At 47.0% G+C, this 24108-nt stretch overlaps 1 protein-coding gene across 2 annotated transcripts in view; it reads left to right on the top strand.

The window, feature by feature from the left end:
- Nucleotides 1–393: 393 nt before the first annotated feature.
- LOC138663202 (oocyte zinc finger protein XlCOF22-like) overlaps nt 394–24108 on the top strand; it is an 80488-nt gene continuing 56773 nt past the window's right edge. For both annotated transcript variants that reach the window (XM_069749360.1, XM_069749361.1), the window contains exon 1: nt 394–462. The gene's annotated coding sequence lies outside the window, so the exon portion shown is untranslated. The remainder of the gene's footprint in view (nt 463–24108) is intronic.

Here is a 24108-nt window from a genome sequence, read left to right as displayed (position 1 = left end):
CGGTCGCAACGGTTCTAACGGATCCGTTTTTTGACACATCTGTGTAACCGATACGTCAAAAAAACGGATCCGTTAGAACCGTTTTCTTAACAATTTTGACGGATCCGTCACGATGTTGGAGCAGACTGACGCCAAACAACTGAAGTGTGAAAGAAGCCTAACTGGTAATAATTCCCTCATGTGTGGGGTCTATTTGTCTCCAGAGAAATCACACGTTACATTCCACACATAACACTGTGTAGAAAATGCGGCGCGGGGTAATTGTGCCAGTAGTGAGGGCGAATAATGGCGGAAATGTCACTGACTGAGAAGTTTCTATGTAGCGTCTTCACTGCGGATATCATACAATGAGGCCCCTGATCACGTGATCCCTGACTCCTCCCCTCCTGTGACCTCATCACAGGTCCTGTGTGCACAGAGCAGCCAGAGCCGTATATGTGGAGTGCGGCTCTGCAGGTGGAGGTAGGTGCTGGAGATTCCCCATTACTGAGCACGGGGGACATTAACCCCTTCTGCACTAAGACTCTTTTGGTGTTTTTGTTGCCACTTTATAAGAATCATAACGTTTTTGTTCTATTTTCTGTAATAGATACATACGACCCAACTATGGAAGACAGGAAGTGAGGGAACGGATTGTTCTCACAGTACAGGGCCCCTTTCTTGGCCCCCACACAGTGTAATGCCCCCATTATGACCCTGTAAGCAGGTTCTGCCCCACAACCAGCTGCCTCGGGCACTTTACCATGAGCTGGTACCTCAGATTCTTCCCCGCACCCCTTTCTTTTGTTTAGTACCAAATCTGTTCTGCCTTTAGGGCTCTGGCCTTTATAATATCAGTAACTGCGTCATCAAGGTCTCCTGACCAGGTGCACCCTCTAGACTCTTCCCTCCGGAAACCCTCCCTCTTCCCATTGATTTCACATGGTCCTGTGTGGACAGCAGATAGCAGTCTTTTTGTACAAATGCAGCACAGCCCTGAGGATTCTTTTTTATGACACTCCTTTTTACACCCCTTATGCAATATATATGATGCCGCTTAGGGCAGTCCCACACGTCCAGATAATTTCGGTACCGGAAAAAATTCGGTACAGGAATTATCCGTGTCCGTGTGCCCTACGTTTCTGTGGTACATCAGTGTGGCACACGTGTGCCGCCCGTGTGCCCACTGGGTACCACACAGAGCGTGCCGGAGACAGCGCTAAAGTTTAGCGCTTTCCCTGGCATCGTGCTGAAGCCCCATTCATATGTTCCCTGCAGCAGCGTTTGCTGCAGGGAAAATATGAATATTAGTGTTTAAAATGCAGATCCAGGTCCCCACCCCCCCTGTGCCCCTCCCCTTCCCCCCCCGCTGTGATTAAAGTACTCACCTAGCTTCCGGATCCCTCGCCGCAGCGTCCTCTTCTGGCCGCATCGCCTCCTGTATGCGGTCACGTGGGGCCGCCGATTACAGTAATGAATATATACATATTCATGATTTTAATCGGCGGCCCCACATGACCGCTTACAGGAGAAGCTGCGGCCAGGAGAGGACGCTACAGCGAGGGATCCGGAAGCTAGGTGAGTACTTTAATCACAGCGGGGTGGCGCACAGGGGGTGGGAGGGGGTTGGACCTGGATCTGCATTTTAAACACTAATATTCATATTTCCCCTGCAGCAAACGCTGCTGCAGGGAAAATATGAATCGCGGCTTCAGCACCAGTGGGGGGGACAGCGCTTAATGTAGCGCTGTCTCCTGCACGGAACACGGACTGCACACGGACAATGTCCGTGTGCGGTACGTGTTTTACACATTGACTTTAATGGGTCCGTGTAATCCGTGCGCTCCCACGAACACTGACATGTCTCCGTGTTTGGCACACGGAGACACGGTCCGCAAAAAATCAATGACATCTGAAAAGATGCATTGATTTTAATGTGTGTACGTGTGTCAGTGTCTCCGGTACATGAGGAAACTGTCACCTCACATACCGGAGTTACTGACGTGTGAAACTGGCCTTACACAGTATAATGTTTCCACAGTACTGGCATCTCCTAAAAAAGGTATTTTCACACTACCGCCATACCCCCACACACAGTATAATGTTCTCATAGTATCGCCATACCCCCACACACAGTATAATCTTCTTATAGTACCGCCATCCCATCACACACAGTATAATCTTCTCATAGTACCGCCATACTCCCACACACAGTATAAAGTTCCCACAGTGTCATCATCACACCACACACAGTATAATGTCCCCACAGGACTGCCATCCCCTCACTTTCTAATGTTCCCACTGTACTTCCCCCTACATGCACATTATGGTACCATCCACCTCACTGACTACCTCCGACCACCGACAATTAATAAAATACTCACTTAGCCTCATTCTTGGTGCAAATACTGATGAACCCAGGATCTATGAGATATTTACCATACGATAGTTGGATAGGCAGGTGTATCATCCATAAAGGTAGTCAACTCGGTTGCTATGATGCCTATGAATTGGCAGGACCTGGAAGGGTGTGGTATTGGTCACGCTCTCCTTTCCATCATCACAATTTCAGCGATATCCATATTCCCATGACGGTGATACCGTTGAATAGATTAGTGAATCAGGGAGTTGAAAGCTCCTGATCCATCATTCAGCCTTCGCATCTGAGTCTGAGACTCCGTGCCCTGCAGGCACACGTGTAGTATGGAGCCTCAGTACTCATACCGCACAGTCCAGAGCAGCGCTCCTCAGGAACTGGGTTGGGTGAGTAGTGTGTGGTTTTTTTTTTTTTTTCAAATTTCAGGAATTGTGGGTGCATTATAATAAGAGAAGAGCTGTTGGGACTCTGATACTGAATGTGTGGCTGGGAGGGGCCATTATACTGGGATTGTGGTGGACTGTAAATGCCTCCATACTGAGTGGTGGTTTTTATTTTGTGTAGCAGTTTGTGGTGGCCATAATTAGAGATGAGCGAATATGTTCAGAAAACAATCGCCAAACATAAAGCACGAATAAGGTACGTTCGGATTTGTGATCGGTAACACAACCATTTTTCTCAAGATCGAAAAAAGTCAGTAACATTTGGTAAAATATATAATACAAGCCGGCAATACATGTGCCGTGTTTAGTAAAATCACAGCCACCAATGTGGGAGACTGGGGTTTAAATCCTGGCTGTGCCATGTTGGACATAATATACCAGTAGTGGTCCATAACACTATGGTGCCTACCTCAATAAACATGAGTGTCACGGACAAAGAGAGTCATGCCGTCTCGGACGTCACCTGGATTAACAAGGTCCAAGTCAGATGTCGAGGAACCAGAATAAATCTGATGATAAATGGGCTACTGGACCAAACCATACATGGACAGGGCAAGAGAACCTGGATCTGATGAAATGCTACTATAACAGCAGGCCAAATGGGAGAGGATATATGAAGCGTATGAGGAAATTCTGGATGGATACAAGACCTGCATGACCACTGAGAAACAACTAGTCACCCAATGTTTCAATATCATAAAAAAGTATAATTTCTCCTTGCAGAGAGTGACATGTTAAGCTGTTGAGATGAGGAGGCTTAAAGCTGCAATGCTCCTCTGGGAAATATGCAAATTGCCTCTTCAGAGAGCAAGAGGACTAGAACTCTAGTGCCACCTATTGGAAGTAGCAATCGTAACAGTCAATGTCGAACCTTTAACGAGCCTTGTCACAAGAGTTAAGATAAAAGTCAAACCAGAATCTCAATTTGCAGACACTGTTTCGGGGTACTGCCCCTCGTCAGTGCAAAGTGGAGATCTGGTTTGGCTGAGTGAGAGGCATCTGACCGGGAACCAAGAATTATCATTTCTCCTTGCGGAGAGTGACCTATTGAGCATGTCGAAATAAGGAGACTTAAAGTCGCAATGCTCCTCTGGGAAATATGCAAATTGCCAGAATTGGTGCATCTTAGAGATGTGCCTTTTCTTGGGCAGCTGAGAGCTGATGTTATTAGCCTGGGGATATATTGTGTGTATCACGGACATCTCTATATGTATTCTATATGTATATATCTGTTCTATTTATACTATTCTAATACTTGTCACACTGATTTTACTGAACGCGGCACATGAATTGCCGGCTTTTGGAGGGATCCCTTTAGTCTTGATAACCAACCTTGCTGAACCTGACAGCTGATGGCTGCAGCCCCCAGCTGTGAGTTTTGCCTGGCTGGTTATCAAAAATAGAAGGGAACCCACGCAGTTTATTTTTTTATTATTTATTTACAGCGCAGTAGCAGCTGATGAATACACCCCTCAGCCGCTCTGTCTCTCGCTGTTATTAGCGGCTGTAGGTGTCGGATGATGGGATGTAGTCCCATCAGCTGACACCAGTGACCGGAGGTAAACTTTTTACCTCTGATCACAGATGAGTGGTCACGCTGTCTTCTGACAGGGTGGGAACCGCGGCTCTCTGACCGTCGGGGATGATTTTACCGCCGATCAGAAGCACTACGTCGGTGATTACCATGCTGTCACACAGCTTGGGAAACACCGGCTTTTGTGCTGTGCATGTTCGGCTATATTTGGAAATCTAATCGACGATTAAGTCGGCGAATATTGCAAATTCGGTGATCGTGAGTTGAACCGAACATTGAAATATTCGCTCATCTCTAGCCGTAATACTGTGTGAGGTGCTGTAGGGGCCATCATACTGTGTGGGAGACCTCATACTGAGCTACATGGGCAAACAGGAGAACAGTTTCCTTGTGATTGTCTGCTGTCTCTAACATCATGTCCTCCCTCTATCTGAAACTAAATCTCTCCAAAACTGAACTACTTGTGTTTCTCTCTTCTACTAACCTCACTCTACCCAACATCGAAATTACCCTGGAGGGTTCAACCATAACTTCCAAGCAGCATGCCCGCTGTCTTGGGGTCATATTCGACACCGAACTTTCCTTTACTCCCTATATCCGATCACTCACTCACTCTTGTCACCTGCATCTTAAAAACATCTCCAGAATCCGACCTTTTCTCACCTTTTAAACTGCTAAGACTCTTACTGTCGCTCTTATTCATTCTCGTCTGGACTACTGCAACTCTCTTCTGATCGGTCTCCCTCTCACCAAACTTTCTCCTCTCCAATCCATCTTGAATGCGGCAGCCAGGGTCATATTTCTGTCCAGCCGCTTCACCAATGCCTCCATCTTATGCCAGTCATTATACTGGCTACCCATTCGCTACAGGGTCCAGTATAAACTCATCTCTCTCACCCACAAAACTCTCCATAGTTCTGCACCGCCTTATATCTCCTCTCTCATCTCTGTCTATCGCCCTACACGTGCCCTCCATTCTACAAATGATCTAAGACTAACATTCCCCGTAATCCGAACCTCACACCTCCATCTCCAAGACTTCTCTAGTGCTGCACCAGCTCTCTGGAAAGCACTTCCCCAGACGATCAGACTGATACCTAGCCCCGACCTATTCAAGCGCGCTTTGAAAACCCATCTCTTCAAACAAGCCTACCACACCAACTACTCAGTAAACTAACTTTGTCCTGTTCCCTCCTTCCAAATATTATCTGCATCTGAATCTGCACCCTACTATTCATCTGTCTCCACACCCTCCATGCACATGATAACTGCACTTGATACTTGACTATTGCACTTAACCTTCGTCCGGCTGAGTAGGTACAATTTTAAAATTGCAATAACTTTTTTTTTCGAAAAGCCGTAGAGGGCTGAAATTTTGTGACATCTCTGCAGTTTTGGTCCAGAATATATTGGCCAAATTTCAATAAAATATATATGAAGGTACAATTGCCTGTTAACGTTGTAAAATTATGCAGCCTGACGAAGGTTAAACACACTGGCTGATGACCGGATCATGCAGCTTTATATGAAAATCCCTATTTATTATAATTGCCAAACCTGAAATAACAAGCACTTTTCACCTATTGTGTCCCCCCATTTCCTTGTAGATTGTAAGCTTGTAAGCAGGGACCTCACCCTAATAATGTCACTGTTTAAATTGTCTTAACTTGTACTGAATTTATTGTCTGTACATGTCCCCGCCTAATTGTAAAGTGCTGCGGAATATGTTGGAGCTATATAAATAAAAATTATTATTATTATTGTGAGGAGTCAGATAGAAAGTGAGAAGTACAGACCTTTGGTCTATCTGGTTGCAGTCCTCCTGAATTGATATGGTGTTGTGTGCCAGGAGGGAGACATCAGATGGTACGTTCTGAAGGTAAGCAAAGATATAATGGCAGTAAGAATTTGGATTCCAGGCAGGGAGCCTAGTGGAGACAAAGAGCAGGAAGAGGTCATTAGCTCAGGTTTGCTGCACTATTGTGGCTTATAACAAAAGTTATGTACCGCCACATGTAACCGGAAAGTTCCTGACTCTGCACAATGCAGAAGAAGCATTCATAAAGTGTTGTACCTGCTATCTGATGTTAATACTTCTCATCAAGTTCTTGTTAAGTAAAGGAAAGACTATTTTTGAACTTTGGTATCCCTCATTCATCTCCATACCATCTGGTCTGGGCCTACAACGACAGCATGCAATCTGCAGAGTCGGGAGATATGACTGTCAAATATATAATATATACCATATATACTCGAGTATAAGCCGACCCCCCCCCCTAATTTTGCAACAAAAAACTGGGAAAACTTATTGACTCGAGTATAAGCCTAGGGTGGTAAATGCAGCAGCTACCGGTAAATGTCAAAAATAAAAATAGATACCAATAAAAGTAAAATTAATTGAGACATCTGTAGGTTAATTGTTTTTGAATATCCATATTGAATCGGGAGCTTCATATAATGCTCCATACTGTTCATTATGGCCCCATAAGATGCTCCATATACAAATATGCCCCATATAATGCTCCATGCAGTTCTTTATGGCCCCATAAGATGCCCCATATAATGCTCCATTCAGTTCGTTATGGCCCCATAGATGCCCCATATAATGCTCCATGCAGTTCGTTATGGCCCCATAGATGCTCCATATAATGCTCCATGCATTTCTTTATGGCCCCATAGATGCCCCATATAATGCTCCATGCACTATATAGATGCCCCATATAATGCTCCATGCAGTTCTTTATGGCCCCATAGATGCCCCATATAATGCTCTATGCAGTTCTTTATGGCCCCATAGATGCCCCATATAATGCTCCATGCAGTTATGGCCCCATAGATGCCCCATATAATGCTCCATGCAGTTCTTTATGGCCCCATAGACGCTCCATATAGCATTGTGCCACATGCAATGCTGCTGCACTAAAAAAAAAAAGACATACTCCCCTCTCGTCGCTGCTCCTCAGCGTCCCGTCTCTCCGCACTGACTGTTCAGGCTGAGGGCGGTGCACACACTAGTACGTCATCGCGCCCTCGTTCCTGAACAGTCACTGCAGAGGACGCAGAAGACGGAGCGTCGGTGGAATGTGGAAAGGTGAATATGACATACTCACCTGCTCTCAGCGCTCCTGGTGCCGACCCTGCATGTCCCACGTCTCCGGGAGCGGCAGCTTCTTCCTGTAGTGAGCCGTCACGTGGCACCGCTCATTACAGTAATGAATATGCGGCTCCACCCCTATGGGAGTGGAGTCCATATTCATAACTTTAATGAGCGGTACCAGTGACCGCTGAACAGGGGAAGAAGCTGTCGCGCCCGGAGACCGTGGGACATGCAGGGACCGCGTCAGGAGCGCTGGGAGCAGGAGAGTATTTGACAGGCGTCGCTACCCCTCACCCGCCAAGCCCCCCCCACCTTCAATGACTCGAGTACAAGCCGAGAGGGGCACTTTCAGCCCATTTTTTTTGGCTGAAAATCTAGGCTTATACTCGAGTATATACGGTATATACTAGTTGAAGAGCCCGGCATTGCCCGGGCATAGTAACTAACTGTGGTTAGTTATAACAAATTATAATGATCATCCTCCATCCCATAGTCCAGTGCCCATATACTATTATTATTTATTTATATAGCACCATTGATTCCATGGTGCTGTACATGAGAAGGGGTTACATACAAATTACAGATATCACTTACAGTAAACTAACAATGACAGACTGATACAGAGGGCCCAGGACTCTGTCCTTGCGGGCTTACATTCTACAGGATGGTGGGGAAGGAGACAATAGGTTGAGGGTTGCAGCAGCTCCGATGTTGGTGAGGCAGTAGCTCCAGTAGTGGTGAGGAGGCAGTAAGGTCAGTGCAGGCTGTAGGCTTTCCTGAAGAGGTGGGTTTTCAGGTTCCGTCTGAAGGATCCGAATGTGGTTGATAGTCAGATGTGTTGGGGCAAAGAATTCCAGAAGATGGGGGATATTCGGGAGAAGTCTTGGAGGCGGTTGGGTGAGGAGCGAATAAGTGTGGAGGAGAGAAGGAGATTACATGAGGGAAGATATCGGGAGATTAGTTCAGAGACGTATGGAGGAGACAGGTTATGGATGGCTTTGTAGGTCAATATTAGTAATTTGAACTGGATATGCTGAAGGAATGGGAGCCAGTGAAGAGATCTGCAGAGGGGAGAAGTGGAGGAGGAGAGAGATGAATTAGTCGGGCAGCATAGTTAAGGATGGTTTGGAGAGGTGCAAGGGTGTTAGCAGAGAGGCCACAGAAAAGGATGTTGCAGTAGTCGAAGCAGGAGATCATCACACATCCTGCATCCCACAGTCCAATGCCCATATACCCATCATACATATCCTCCATCCTATAGCCCAGTGCCCATATACCCATCATACATATCCTCCATCCTATAGCCCAGTGCCCATATACCCATCATACATATCCTCCATCCTATAGCTCAGTGCCCATATACCCATCACACATCCTCCATCCCATAGTCTCATGCCCATATACCATCACACATCCTCCATCCCATAGCTCAGTGCCCATATACCCAAACATCCTCCATCCCATAGTTTCATGCCCATATACTCATATCCATCATACATATCCTGCATCCCATAGTCCAGTGCCCATATACCCATCATACATCCTCCATCCCATAGTTCAGTGCCCATATACCCATCATACATATCCTCCATCCCATAGTCCCGTTCCCATATACCCATCACACATTCTCCATGCCATAGTCCAGTGCCCATATACCCATCATACACATCCTGCATCCCATAGTCTCATGCTCATATACCCATCACACACCCTCCATCCCATAGTCCAGTGCCCATATACCCATTATACATCCTCCATCCCATAGTCCAGTGCCCATATACCCATCACAGATCCTCCATCCCATCGTCCAGTGCCCATATACCCATCACACATCCTCCATCCCATAGTCCAGTGCCCATATACCCATCACACATCCTCCATCCCATAGTCGACTGCCCATATACCCATCATACACAACCTCCATCCCATAGTCCAGTGCCCATATACCCATCATACATATCCTCCATCCCATAGTCCCGTTCCCATATAGCCATCACACATCCTCCATCCAATAGTCCAGTGCCCATATACCCATCAGACACATCCTGCATCCCATAGTCTCATGCCCATACACCCATCACACATCCTCCATCCCATAGTCCAGTGCCCATACACCATCATACATTTCCTTCATCCCATAGTCCCGTGCCCATGTATCTATCAAACATCCACCATCCCATAGTCCCATGCCCATATACCCATCACACATCTCCCATGGTCTAGTGCCAATATACCCATCATACATATCCTCCATCCCATAGTCCAGTGCCCATATACCCATCACACATCCTCCATCCCATAGTCCACTGCCCATAAACCCATCATACACAACCTCCATCCCATAGTCCAGTGCCCATATACCCATCACACATCCTCCATCCCATCGTCCAGTGCCCATATACCCTTCACACATCCTCCATCCCATAGTCCAGTGCCCATATACCCATCACACATCCTCCATCCCATAGTCCACTGCCCATAAACCCATCATACACAACCTCCATCCCATAGTCCCGTTCCCATATAGCCATCACACATCCTCCATTCAATAGTCCAATGCCCATATACCCATCAGACACATCCTGCATCCCATAGTCTCATGCTCATATACCCATCACACATCCTCCATCCCATAGTCCAGTGCCAATATACCCGTTATACATATCCTCCATCCCATAGTCCCGTGCCCATATACCCATCATACATCCTCCATCCCATAGTCCCGTGCCCATATACCCATCACACATCCTCCATCCCATAGTCCAGTGCCCATATACCCATCACACATCATCCCATAGTCCAGTGCCCATATACCCATCACACATCAACCATCCCATAGTCCAGTGCCCATATACCCATCACACATCCTCCATCCCATAGTCCAGTGCCCATATACCATCACACATCCTCCATCCCATAGTCCAGTGACAATTTAGCCATCACACATCCTCCATCCAATAGTCCAATGCCCATATACCCATCATACATCCTCCATCCCATAGTCCCGAGCTGGGTGGCGCTGAGCAGGGAGTTACTGGAGATGTGCTGTTATGTAACCTGGCAGTGCGGCTCTGTGTGCGGCCGCTAATGATGCGATTTTCTACGCCGGTAACAATAGTGTGCGGCAGTAATAGAGGAGGGGGGATTCATTTATGTCCTGTGCTCTCTGCTCCTTTCTGGGGGGCAGACAATGGCTGGAGCTTATGTTCCCAGGGATGCTAGATTTCTCCCACCCGGTCAGTGTCTGCTGAGGTGTTGTAGAGTGGGAAAACTGTTGTGCTCATAGCAACCAATCACAGCTCAGCTTTTTTAAACAGCTCTGGCGAAATGAAAGATGCTTAGTGGATATGTGGAATGGGCGTGGCTACACACACATGCACACACGCACACATACATACACTCAGATATATATATATATATATATATATATATATATATATATATATATATATATATATATATATATATATACAGTCATGGTCAAAAGTATTGACACCCCTGCAATTTTGTCAGATAATACTCATTTTCTTCCTTAAAATGATTGCAAACACAAATTATTTGGTATTATTATCTTCATTTAATTTGTCTTAAATGAAAAAAACACAAAAAGAATTGTCCTAAAGCCAAATTGGATATAATTCCACACCAAACATTAAAAGGGGGTGGACAAAAGTATTGGCACTGTTCGAAAAATCATGTGATGCTTCCCTAATTTGTGTAATTAACAGCACCTGTAACTTACCTGTTGCACCTAACAGGTGTTGGCAATAACTAAATCACACTTGCAGCCAGTTGACATGGATTAAAGTTGACTCAACCTCTGTCCTGTGTCCTTGTGTGTACCACATTGAGCATGGAGAAAAGAAAGAAGACCAAAGAACTGTCTGAGGACTTGAGAAACCAAATTGTGAGGAAGCATGAGCAATCTCAAGGCTACAAGTCCATCTCCAAAGACCTGAATGTTCCTGTGTCTACCGTGCGCAGTGTCATCAAGAAGTTTAAAGCCCATGGCACTGTGTCTAACCTCCCTAGATATGGACGGAAAACAAAAATTAACAAGAGATTTCAACGCAAGATTGTCCCGATATTAGATAAAGAACCTTGACTAACATCCAAACAAGTTCAAGCTGCCCTGCAGTCCGAGGGTACAACAGTGTCAACCCGTACTATCAGTCGGCGTCTGAATGAAAAGGCAATGTATGGTAGGAGACCCAGGAAGACCCCACTTTTTACCCCAAGACATAAAAAAGCCAGGCTGGAGTTTGCCAAAACTTACCTGAAAAAGCCTAAAATGTTTTGGAAGAATGTTCTCTGGTAAAATGAGACAAAAGTAGAGCTTTTTGGGCAAAGGCATCAACATAGAGGTTACAGGAGAAAAAAAGAGGCATTCAAAGAAAAGAACACGGTCCCTACAGTCAAACCTGGCGGAGGTTCCCTGATGTTTTGGGGTTGCTTTGCTGCCTCTGGCACTGGACTGCTTGACCGTGTGCATGGCAGTATGAAGTCTGAAGACTACCAACAAATTTTGCAGCATAATGTAGGGACCAGTGTGAGAAAGCTGGGTCTCTCTCAGAGGTCATGGGTCTTCCATCAGGACAATGACCCAAAACACACTTCAAAAAGCCCTAGAAAATGGTTTGAGAGAAAGCACTGGAAAAATCTAAGGTGGCCAGCAATGAGTCCAGACCTGAATCCCATAGAACACCTGTGGAGAGATCTAAAAATGGCAGTTTGGAGAAGGCACCCTTCAAATGCCAGGGAGCTGGAGCAGTTTGCCAAAGAAGAATGGTCTAAAATTCCAGCAGAGCATTGTAAGAAACTCATTGATCCATTAATATTTGGATGAAATATTAATATATGTACATATGTGTCTCAATTATATATATATATATATATATACCTATTCTATGTGTACACATTTATTCTACCTATTCTATTGTAAGCTGTCAGTGTGATTTTACTGTACACCGCACTGAATTGCCGGCTTTTCTCTCTAACACCGCTGCGTATTTCTCGCAAGTCACACTGCTGGTCCGTGTGTAATCCATATTTTTCTCGCCCCCATAGACTTTCATTGGCGATTTTTTTTTTTTGCGCAATACGGTGACAAACGCAACATGCTGCGATTTTCTACGGCCGTAGAAGACCGTATAATACGGATCCGTTAAATACGGCTGATAGGAGCTGGGCCATAGAGAATCATTGGGCCGTGTGTTATGCGTATTTTACGGATGTATTTTCTGCGCTCATACATCCGTAAAACTCGCCAGTGTGACGCCAGCCACAGTGTGTGTACGGCGGACACGGGGAGGGGTCACGTTTTATGATGGCTGTGGCTTCTGTATGTATTGCAGCCGGGGATCGTCTTAGGACGTCGATGTGGATTATGCTGGACCTTGTGGATCTCATTGAACCTGCAGGTGTTTTTTTGGGGGGGGTAAATGGGTGAAAGAGGGTGTCTGCTTTTATATTTTAATTACATGTTTTTAATCTGTGTTTCTTTATTTTTACTTACAGTGTTAGTAAACGGGGTGTTTCATAGACACTTCTCTATTACTAACCCTGGGCTTGATGTCAGCTCTGATTTTTGACAAATCACAGTTGTAATTATACTTACAGCCCTGGCAAAAATTAAGAGACCACTGCAAAATGTCCAGGTTGTCTGACAAACAATCAGTAGATTTGGTTTCCAGTACCATCACTATGCTGACGACACCCAATTATACACCTCTTCTCCTGTTGTCACGCCGACCTTTTTAGAAAACACCAGTGATTGTCTTACCGCTGTCTCTAACATCATGTCCTCCCTCTATCTGAAACTAAACCTGTCAAAAACTGAACTCCTCGTGTTCTCTCCCTCTACTAACCTACCTTTGCCTGACATTGCCATCTCCGTGTGCGGTTCCACCATTACTCCAAAGCAACATGCCCGCTGCCTTGGGGTCATCCTTGATTCTGACCTTTCATTCACCCCCCACATCCGATCATTGGCTCGCTCTTCTTACCTGCATCTCAAAAACATTTCTAGAATTCGCCCTTTTCTTACTTTCGACTCTGCAAAAACTCTTACTGTTTCACTTATTCATTCTCATCTGGACTATTGTAACTCTCTACTAATCGGCCTCCCTCTTACCAAACTTTCCCCGCTCCAATCTGTCCTGAATGCTGCTGCCAGGATCATATTCCTCACCAACCGTTACACCGATGCCTCTACCCTGTGCCAGTCATTACACTGGCTACCCATCCACTCCAGAATCCAGTACAAAACTACTACCCTCATCCACAAAGCGCTCCATGGCTCAGCACCACCCTACATCTCCTCTCTGGTCTCAGTCTACCACCCTACCTGTGCCCTCCGCTCCACTAATGACCTCAGGTTAGCATCCTCAATAATCAGAACATCACACTCCCGTCTCCAAGACTTTACACGTGCTGCGCCGATTCTTTGGAATGCACTATCTAGGTTAATACGATTAATCCCCAATCCCCACAGTTTTAAGCGTGCCCTAAAAACTCATTTGTTCAGACTGGCCTACCGCCTCAATGCATTAACCTAATGATCCCTGTGTGGCCTATTTAAAAAAAAAAAAAAAATCAGGTTCCTCGCATTATGTTCTCATTCACTTTATGCAGTTAATAGCCCTCTGTGTCTGTACTGCTACATACTTAGGCAATTAACTGGTTCATGCAGCTTTACATGAACACCCGAGCAGGGCCGCCATCAGGGCATTACAGCCGTGATTGGCGTATGGGGCCCGGTGAGCAGAGGGGGCCCGCATTGGGCCCCCTCTTGCCTGCTCACCGGGCCCCTACCGGCAGCCGCAGGCTGAACCGGGCCCTTAGCGGCGGCCGGTGCTACAGCTGTACGCTATTGACGTGCGGGCCCGCGCCCGCACGTCAATAGTTAACAGTCGCCAGCCGCAGCGTGCAGGCCGCTGGCGTCTGACGTCATTGTCAGTCGCCGGCGAGTGCACGGTGCAGCTGCGTGGAGAGAGGAGCGCGGCAGGTAAGCAGAACTTTTTTTTTTTGAGAGGGGGGGGGGGGGTTTTGGGGCCCAGGGCAGTAAAGCTGGACACAGGGAGGGGGGGCAGTAAAGCTGGACACAGGGAGGGGGGGCAGTAAAGCTGGACACAGGGAGGGGGGGCAGTAAAGCTGGACACAGGGAGGGGGGGCAGTAAAGCTGGACACAGGGAGGGGGGGCAGTAAAGCAGGACACAGGGAGGGGGGGCAGTAAAGCTGGACACAGGGAGGGGGGGCAGTAAAGCTGGACACAGGGGGGGGAGCAGTAAAGCTGGACACAGGGGGGGGTCAGAAAGCTGGACACAGGGGGGGGGCAGAAAGCTGGACACGGGGGGGCAGTAAAGCTGGACACAGGGGGGGCAGAAAGCTGGACACGGGGGGGCAGAGTGCTGGACAGAGATGGGGCAGAGTGCTGGACAGAGATGGGGCAGAGTGCTGGACACTGATGGGGCAGAGTGCTGGACACTGATGGGGCAGAGTGCTGGACAGAGATGGGGCAGAGTGCTGGACAGAGATGGGGCAGAGTGCTGGACAGAGATGGGGCAGAGTGCTGGACAGAGATGGGGCAGAGTGCTGGACAGAGATGGGTGTTGTGAATTCTGTGGCCAGGCTCCCTCCTGTGGTCGTGAGTGGTACTTCGGCTGGTTCTGTCTATGAGCTTCCTTTGGTGGATGAGAGTGGTACTGCGGCTTCTGTTTCCTTCCTCAGGTGATGAGGTTAAGTCGTTAGGTGCTGCTCTATTTAACTCCACCTAGTGCTTTGATCCTGGCCTCCAGGCAATGTTCCAGTATTGGTCTTGCTTTCTCCTGGATCGTTCCTGTGGCCTGTCTATACTGCATAAGCTAAGTTTTGCTTGTGTTATTTTTGTTTGCTATTTTTTCTGTCCAGCTTGCTATATTGGTTTTTCTTGCTTGCTGGAAGCTCTGGGACGCAGAGGGAGCACCTCCGTACCGTTAGTCGGTGCGGAGGGTCTTTTTGCCCCCTCTGCGTGGTTGTTTGTAGGGTTTTGTGTTGACCGCAAAGCAATCTTTCCTATCTTCGGTCTGTTCAGTAAGTTGGGCCTCACTTTGCTAAATCTATTTCATCTCTGCGTTTGTATTTTCATCTCAACTCACAGTCATTATATGTGGGGGACTGCCTTTTCGTTTGGGGTATTTCTCTGAGGCAAGGTAGGCTTATTTTTCTTTCTTAGGGCTAGCTAGTTTCTCAGGCTGTGCTCGAGGCGCATAGGACTGGTCAGGAGCGCTCCACGGCTACCTTTAGTGTGGTTGGATAGGATTAGGGATTGCGGTCAGCAGAGTTCCCACGTCTCAGAGCTCGTCCTATGTTTTTGGTAATTGTCAGGTCACTTTGTGTGCTCTGAACTACAAGGTCCATTGTGGTTCTGAATCACCTGTTCATAACAGTACTGGAGGCCCAAAGTACTAATGCTTCTCAATAGAGGGAAAAGTGAAGTTCTGAGACCATTTTTTTTTCTTTGCACTGTGTTCTGTCTTTCTTTTCCCCTTTACATCAGGGTGGTTCAGAACACAGGTGTGGACATGGACATTCAGGGTCTGTTCTCTTTGATGGATAATCTCGCTATAAATGTACAGAACATTCAAGATTTAGTGGTTCAGAATCCTATGTTAGAACCTAAAGTTCCTATTCCTGAGTTATTTTCTGGAGATAGAGCTAAGTTTTTGAATTTTAAAAATAATTGTAAACTATTTCTGGCTTTGAAACCCCGCTCCTCTGGTGACCCAGTTCAACAAGTTAAGATCATTATTTCTTTATTACGTGGCGACCCTCAAGACTGGGCATTTTCCCTTGCGCCAGGAGATCCTGCATTATGTAATATTGATGCGTTTTTTCTGGCGCTCGGATTGCTGTATGATGAACCTAATTCAGTGGATCAGGCAGAGAAAAATTTGCTGGCTCTGTGTCAGGGTCAGGATGAGATAGAGATTTATTGTCAGAAGTTTAGAAAGTGGTCCGTGCTCACTCAATGGAATGAATGTGCGCTGGCAGCTATTTTCAGAAAGGGTCTCTCTGAAGCCCTTAAGGATGTCATGGTGGGATTTCCTATGCCTGCTGGTCTGAATGAGTCTATGTCTTTGGCCATTCAGATCGGTCGACGCTTGCGTGAGCGTAAATCTGTGCACCATTTGGCGGTATTATCTGAGCATAAACCTGAGCCTATGCAGTGCGATAGGACTTTGACCAGAGCTGAAAGGCAAGAACACAGACATCAGAATGGGCTGTGTTTCTACTGTGGTGACTCCACTCATGCTATCTCCGATTGTCCTAAGCGCACTAAGCGGTTCGCTAGGTCTGCCACCATTGGTACGATACAGTCTAAATTTGTTTTGTCCGTTACTTTGATCTGCTCTTTGTCTTCCTATTCTGTCATGGCATTTGTGGATTCAGGCGCTGCCCTGAATTTGATGGACTTGGAGTATGCTAGGCGCTGTGGGTTTGTCTTGGAGCCCTTGCAGTGTCCTATTCCATTGAGAGGAATTGATGCTACGCCTTTGGCCAAGAATAAGCCTCAGTATTGGACCCAGCTGACCATGTGCATGGCTCCTGCGCACCAGGAGGATATTCGCTTTCTGGTGTTGCATAATCTGCATGATATGGTCGTGTTGGGGTTGCCATGGCTACAAGTCCATAACCCAGTATTAGATTGGAAATCAATGTCTGTGTCCAGCTGGGGTTGTCAGGGGGTACATGGTGATGTTCCATTTCTGTCTATCTCATCATCCACCCCTTCTGAGGTCCCAGAGTTCTTGTCTGATTACCGGGATGTATTCGATGAGCCCAAGTCCAATGCCCTACCTCCGCATAGGGATTGTGATTGTGCTATCGATTTGATTCCTGGTAGTAAGTTTCCTAAGGGTCGACTGTTTAATTTATCTGTACCTGAGCACGCCGCTATGCGGAGTTACGTGAAGGAGTCCTTGGAAAAGAGTCATATTCGCCCGTCATCGTCGCCATTGGGAGCGGGGTTCTTTTTTGTGGCCAAGAAGGATGGTTCGCTGAGACCTTGTATTGATTACCGCCTTCTAAATAAAATTACGGTCAAATTTCAGTACCCCTTGCCGCTGCTGTCTGATTTGTTTGCTCGGATTAAGGGGGCTAGTTGGTTCACCAAGATAGATCTTCGTGGTGCATATAATCTTGTGCGTATTAAATGGGGCAATGAATGGAAAACAGCATTTAATGCGCCCAAAGGCCATTTTGAGTATCTGGTTATGCCATTCGGGCTTTCTAATGCTCCATCAGTGTTTCAGTCCTTTATGCATGACATCTTCCGAGAGTACCTGGATAAATTCCTGATTGTATACTTGGATGATATTTTGGTCTTCTCGGATGATTGGGAGTCTCATGTGAAGCAGGTCAGAATGGTGTTCCAGGTCCTGCGTGCAAATTCTTTGTTTGTGAAGGGGTCAACGTGTCTCTTTGGTGTTCAGAAGGTTTCATTTTTGGGGTTCATTTTTTCTCCTTCTACTATCGAGATGGACCCTGTTAAAGTTCAGGCCATTTATGATTGGACTCAGCCAACATCTCTGAAGAGTCTGCAGAAGTTTCTGGGCTTTGCTAATTTTTATCGTCGCTTCATCAATAATTTTTCTAGTATTGCTAAACAGTTGACTGATTTAACCAAGAAGGGTGCTGATGTGGTCAATTGGTCTTCTGCTGCTGTGCAAGCTTTTCAGGAGTTGAAGCGTCGTATTTCTTCTGCCCCTGTGTTGTGCCAACCAGATGTTTCGTTTCCGTTCCAGGTCGAGGTTGATGCTTCTGAGATTGGAGCAGGGGCTGTTTTGTCGCAGAGAAGTTCTGATTGCTCGGTGATGAAACCATGCGCCTTCTTTTCCAGGAAATTTTCGCCTGCTGAGCGAAATTATGATGTTGGCAATCGAGAGTTGCTAGCCATGAAGTGGGCATTCAAGGAGTGGCGTCATTGGCTTGAAGGAGCTAAGCATCGCGTGGTGGTCTTGACTGATCACAAGAACTTGACTTATCTCGAGTCTCCCAAACGGTTGAATCCTAGACAGGCTCGTTGGTCGCTGTTTTTCTCCCGTTTTGACTTTGTGGTTTCGTACCTTCCGGGCTCTAAAAATGTGAAGGAGGATGCCCTGTCTAGGAGTTTTGTGCCCGATTCTCCGGGTTTGCCTGAGCCGGCGGGTATTCTCAAAGAGGGGGTAATTTTGTCTGCCATCTCCCCTGATTTGCGGCGGGTGCTGCAAAAATTTCAGGCTAATAGACCTGACCGTTGCCCAGCGGAGAAACTGTTTGTCCCTGATAGGTGGACGAATAAAGTTATCTCTGAGGTTCATTGTTCGGTGTTGGCTGGTCATCCTGGAATCTTTGGTACCAGAGATTTGGTGGCTAGATCCTTTTGGTGGCCGTCTCTGTCACGGGATGTGCGTTCTTTTGTGCAGTCCTGTGGGATTTGTGCTCGGGCTAAGCCCTGCTGTTCTCGTGCCAGTGGGTTTCTTTTGCCCTTGCCGGTCCCGAAGAGGCCTTGGACACATATCTCTATGGATTTTATTTCGGATCTCCCCGTCTCTCAAAGAATGTCGGTCATTTGGGTGGTTTGTGATCGCTTCTCTAAGATGGTCCATTTGGTGCCCTTGTCTAAATTGCCTTCCTCCTTTGATTTGGTGCCATTGTTTTTCCAGCATGTGGTTCGTTTACATGGCATTCCAGAGAACATCGTTTCTGACAGAGGCTCCCAGTTTGTTTCGAGGTTTTGGCGAGCCTTTTGTGCTAGGATGGGCATTGATTTGTCTTTTTCCTCGGCTTTCCATCCTCAGACAAATGGCCAGACTGAACGAACCAATCAGACCTTGGAAACATATCTGAGATGTTTTGTTTCTGCTGATCAGGATGATTGGGTGTCCTTTTTGCCTTTGGCTGAGTTTGCCCTTAATAACAGGGCCAGCTCGGCTACTTTGGTTTCGCCGTTTTTCTGCAATTCTGGGTTCCACCCTCGTTTCTCTTCAGGACAGGTTGAGTCTTCGGACTGTCCTGGTGTGGATACTGTGTTGGATAGGTTGCAGCAGATTTGGACTCATGTAGTGGACAATTTGACTTTGTCCCAGGAGAAGGCTCAACGTTTCGCTAACCGCAGGCGCTGTGTGGGTCCCCGACTTCGTGTTGGGGATTTGGTTTGGTTGTCATCTCGTCATATTCCTATGAAGGTTTCCTCTCCTAAGTTTAAGCCTCGTTTCATTGGTCCGTATAGGATTTCTGAGGTTCTTAATCCTGTGTCTTTTCGTTTGACTCTTCCAGCTTCTTTTTCCATCCATAATGTGTTCCATAGGTCATTGTTGCGGAGATACGTGGCACCTGTGGTTCCATCTATTGATCCTCCTGCTCCGGTTTTGGTTGAAGGGGAGTTGGAGTATATAGTGGAGAAGATTTTGGATTCTCGTGTTTCGAGACGGAAACTCCAGTATCTGGTTAAGTGGAAAGGTTATGGTCAGGAAGATAATTCCTGGGTCTTTGCCTCTGATGTCCATGCTGCCGATCTGGTTGGAGCCTTTCATGTGGCTCATTCTGGTCGGCCTGGGGGCTCTGGTGAGGGTTCGGTGACCCCTCCTCAAGGGGGGGGGGTACTGTTGTGAATTCTGTGGTCAGGCTCCCTCCTGTGGTCGTGAGTGGTACTTCGGCTGGTTCTGTCTATGAGCTTCCTTTGGTGGATGAGAGTGGTACTGCGGCTTCTGTTTCCTTCCTCAGGTGATGAGGTTAAGTCGTTAGGTGCTGCTCTATTTATCTCCACCTAGTGCTTTGATCCTGGCCTCCAGTCAATGTTCCAGTATTGGTCTTGCTTTCTCCTGGATCGTTCCTGTGGCCTGTCTATCCTGCATAAGCTAAGTTTTGCTTGTGTTATGTTTGTTTGCTATTTTTTCTGTCCAGCTTGCTATATTGGTTTTTCTTGCTTGCTGGAAGCTCTGGGACGCAGAGGGAGCACCTCCGTACCGTTACTCGGTGCGGAGGGTCTTTTTGCCCCCTCTGCGTGGTTGTTTGTAAGGTTTTGTGTTGACCGCAAAGCAATCTTTCCTATCTTCGGTCTGTTCAGTAAGTTGGGCCTCACTTTGCTAAATCTATTTCATCTCTGCGTTTGTATTTTCATCTCAACTCACAGTCATTATATGTGGGGGGCTGCCTTTTCGTTTGGGGTATTTCTCTGAGGCAAGGTAGGCTTATTTTTCTTTCTTAGGGCTAGCTAGTTTCTCAGGCTGTGCTCGAGGCGCATAGGACTGGTCAGGAGCGCTCCACGGCTACCTTTAGTGTGGTTGGATAGGATTAGGGATTGCGGTCAGCAGAGTTCCCAAGTCTCAGAGCTCGTCCTATGTTTTTGGTAATTGTCAGGTCACTTTGTGTGCTCTGAACTACAAGGTCCATTGTGGTTCTGAATCACCTGTTCATAACAGTTGGGGCAGAGTGCTGGACAGAGATGGGGCAGAGTGCTGGACAGAGATGGGGCAGAGTGCTGGACAGAGATGGGGCAGAGTGCTGGACAGAGATGGGGCAGAGTGCTGAACAGAGATGGGGCAGAGTGCTGGACAGAGATGGGGCAGAGTGCTGGACAGAGATGGGGCAGAGTGCTGGACAGAGATGGGGCAGAGTGCTGGACAGAGATGGGGCAGAGTGCTGAACAGAGGTGGGGCAGAGTGCTGGACAGAGGTGGGGCAGAGTGCTGGACAGAGGTGGGGCAGAGTGCTGGACAGAGGTGGGGCAGAGTGCTGGACAGAGGTGGGGCAGAGTGCTGGACAGAGGTGGGGCAGAGTGCTGGACAGAGATGGGGCAGAGTGCTGGACAGAGATGGGGCAGAGTGCTGGACAGAGATGGGGCAGAGTGCTGGACAGAGATGGGGCAGAGTGCTGGACAGAGATGGGGCAGAGTGCTGGACAGAGATGGGGCAGAGTGCTGGACAGAGATGGGGCAGAGTGCTGGACAGAGATGGGGCAGAGTGCTGGACAGAGATGGGGCAGGATTGGACACAGATGTGGCAGAGTGCTGGACACAGATGGGGCAGGATTGGACAGAGATGGGACAAAGTGCTGGACAGAGATGGGGCAGAGTGCTGGACAGAGATGGGGCAGAGTGCTGGACAGAGATGGGGCAGAGTGCTGGACAGAGATGAGGCAGGATTGGAAACATATGGGGCAGAGTGCTGGACACAGATGGACAGGATTGCACACAGACTGGGCAGAGTGCTGGACACAGATGGGGCAGGATTGGACACAGATGGGGCAGAGTGCTGGACAGAGATGGGGCAGGATTGGACACAGATGGGGCAGAGTGCTGGACACAGATGGGGCAGGATTCGACAGAGATGGGGCAAAGTGCTGGACAGAGATGGGGCAGAGTGCTGGACAGAGATGGGGCAGAGTGCTGGACAGAGATGGGGCAGAGTGCTGGACAGAGATGAGGCAGGATTGGAAACATATGGGGCAGAGTGCTGGACACAGATGGGGCAGGATTGCACACAGACTGGGCAGAGTGCTGGACACAGATCGGGCAGGATTGGACACAGATGGGGCAGAGTGCTGGACACAGATGGGGCAGGATTGGACACAGATGGGGCAGAGTGCTGGACACAGATGGGGCAGAGTGCTGGACACAGATGGGGCAGGATTGGAAACAGATGGGGCAGAATGGATACAGATGGGGCAAGATTGGAGACAGATGGGGCAGGATGGATACGATGGAGACAGATGGGGCAGGATGGGGAGATCATATGGGCCAGAATGGATACTCATGAGGGCAGGATGGGAGAACATATGGCTGGAGACTGGAATGAGACACACGGGGGCTAGGATGGCGAATATTACCATAGGGGCTAATTAAGGGATATTATTATTGCAGTGATGTATTTATTTTATTTTTTGAGTATACTGTTTTAAATGGGGGGGCGGTCCTGTTACTGTGTAGAGTGATACTATGTTGCCTTCTTCATGTGGTATAATGTAGAAGTTGGGAAAATTAAGTAATGTGTTCTACAAGCGGAACTCGAGATAACTGTTTTATTTCCTGCAGAGACGAGTCCTGGCTGGATGAAGTGATGGCGGTCTGTGCTGGATGAAAGATGAAGGACTTCGTCTAGAGACGTCACTGGTGAGTCAGTGTTACCTATACACTGACACTATACACTGTATACTATATACAGAGGTCCTGTGTACAATGTCACCAGTGATCACTGTATTACCTATACATTATATACAGAGCTCCTGTGTATAATGTCACCGGTGATCACTGTATTACCTGTACACAGACACTGCTTACTAATTACATTGTGCATAATGGCACTGCTGGTGATAGTATTGTGGGTTTTTTTTTATTACTGATCAGTATTGTTGTATTCAGTCATTTGTGGTTATATGCGGTCTGGTCATGGTGTAGCGGTATTTGTTCCTTGTATTTTATATTATTCGATCACTGTGGTGGTAATATGTCATCTGGTCATAGTGCGGTGGTATTTGTTCCTTGTATGTAGTATCATAGGTCATTTTAAAAATTGAAAAATAAATAAAAATATACCTAAATTGTAATGCATATTTTAACAAATATTTAGTAGGTTACAGTAGAGTAGGGCCCGGCCAAAAGTGTCTACCGTGTTATGGTGGCAGCTTAAAAAATCTTTTGGCCAAAACAAAAGCTGCCGGCTATATGTGTGATCTGGTGATGGGAACTGTTAATGTGTGATAGGTGAGAAGTGGAGATTTTCCAAGAGAGAGCGGTGGGACTGTGGACAGTTCGTGGGGTGGAGCCTGGAGGCGGGGCTGGGGTGGAGCCTGGGCGGGGTTTAAAGGGGGCCCCGAAAATTTTGCCAGTATGGGGCCCCAAAATTTCTAGTGGCAGCCCTGCACCCGAGCCTTACACTATGGCTGGTCCGAATAACTATAGCAATTGTTACCATCCACCTCTCGTGTCTCCCCTTTTCCTCATAGTTTGTAAGCTTGCGAGCAGGGCCCTCATTCCTCCTGGTATCTGTTTTGAACTGTATTTCTGTGATGCTGTAATGTCTATTGTCTGTACAAGTCCCCTCTATAATTTGTAAAGTGCTGCGGAATATGTTGGCGCTATATAAATAAAAATTATTATTATTATTATTGATGGTTACCGGAAGCAGTTGGTCGCAGTTATTTTGGCTAAAGGTTGTGCAACCAAGTATTAGGCTGAGGGTTCCAATACTTTTGTCTGACCCATTTTTGGAGTTTTGTGTGAAATGATCAATGTTTTGCTTTTTGCTTCATTCTCTTTTGTGTTTTTTCATTTAAGACAAATTAAATGAAGATAATAATACCAAAGAATTTGTGATTGCAATCATTTTCAGGAAGAAAATGAGTATTATCTGACAGAATTGCAGGGGTGCCCAATTCCAGCTGTTGGTCCTCTGATTTCTATCCACTCCACTGTGTTCAGGATAATAGAGTATAATAAAGTAGTTATGGACGAGACTTAACTAACATTGTGCAGTGACTCTGCTTTCCGTATAGTGACAGATATTTCTTGTTGCTGAAACTATGATTTTTTTTCACTTTAAATCTTTGTTAAACCCCTCTGATTAGTGCGATCATACAACATCCAAGCCTCTGATGGCTCCGGTGATGCCCTGTACTACTGTAGTGCCGTGTATCATCACTGCTGTCAGTGTAATACTAAC

The sequence above is a fragment of the Ranitomeya imitator genome, chromosome 2 (assembly GCF_032444005.1).
Source record: "Ranitomeya imitator isolate aRanImi1 chromosome 2, aRanImi1.pri, whole genome shotgun sequence".
Lineage (NCBI taxonomy): Eukaryota > Metazoa > Chordata > Amphibia > Anura > Dendrobatidae > Ranitomeya > Ranitomeya imitator.
This window is presented reverse-complemented; position numbering and strand designations above follow the sequence as displayed.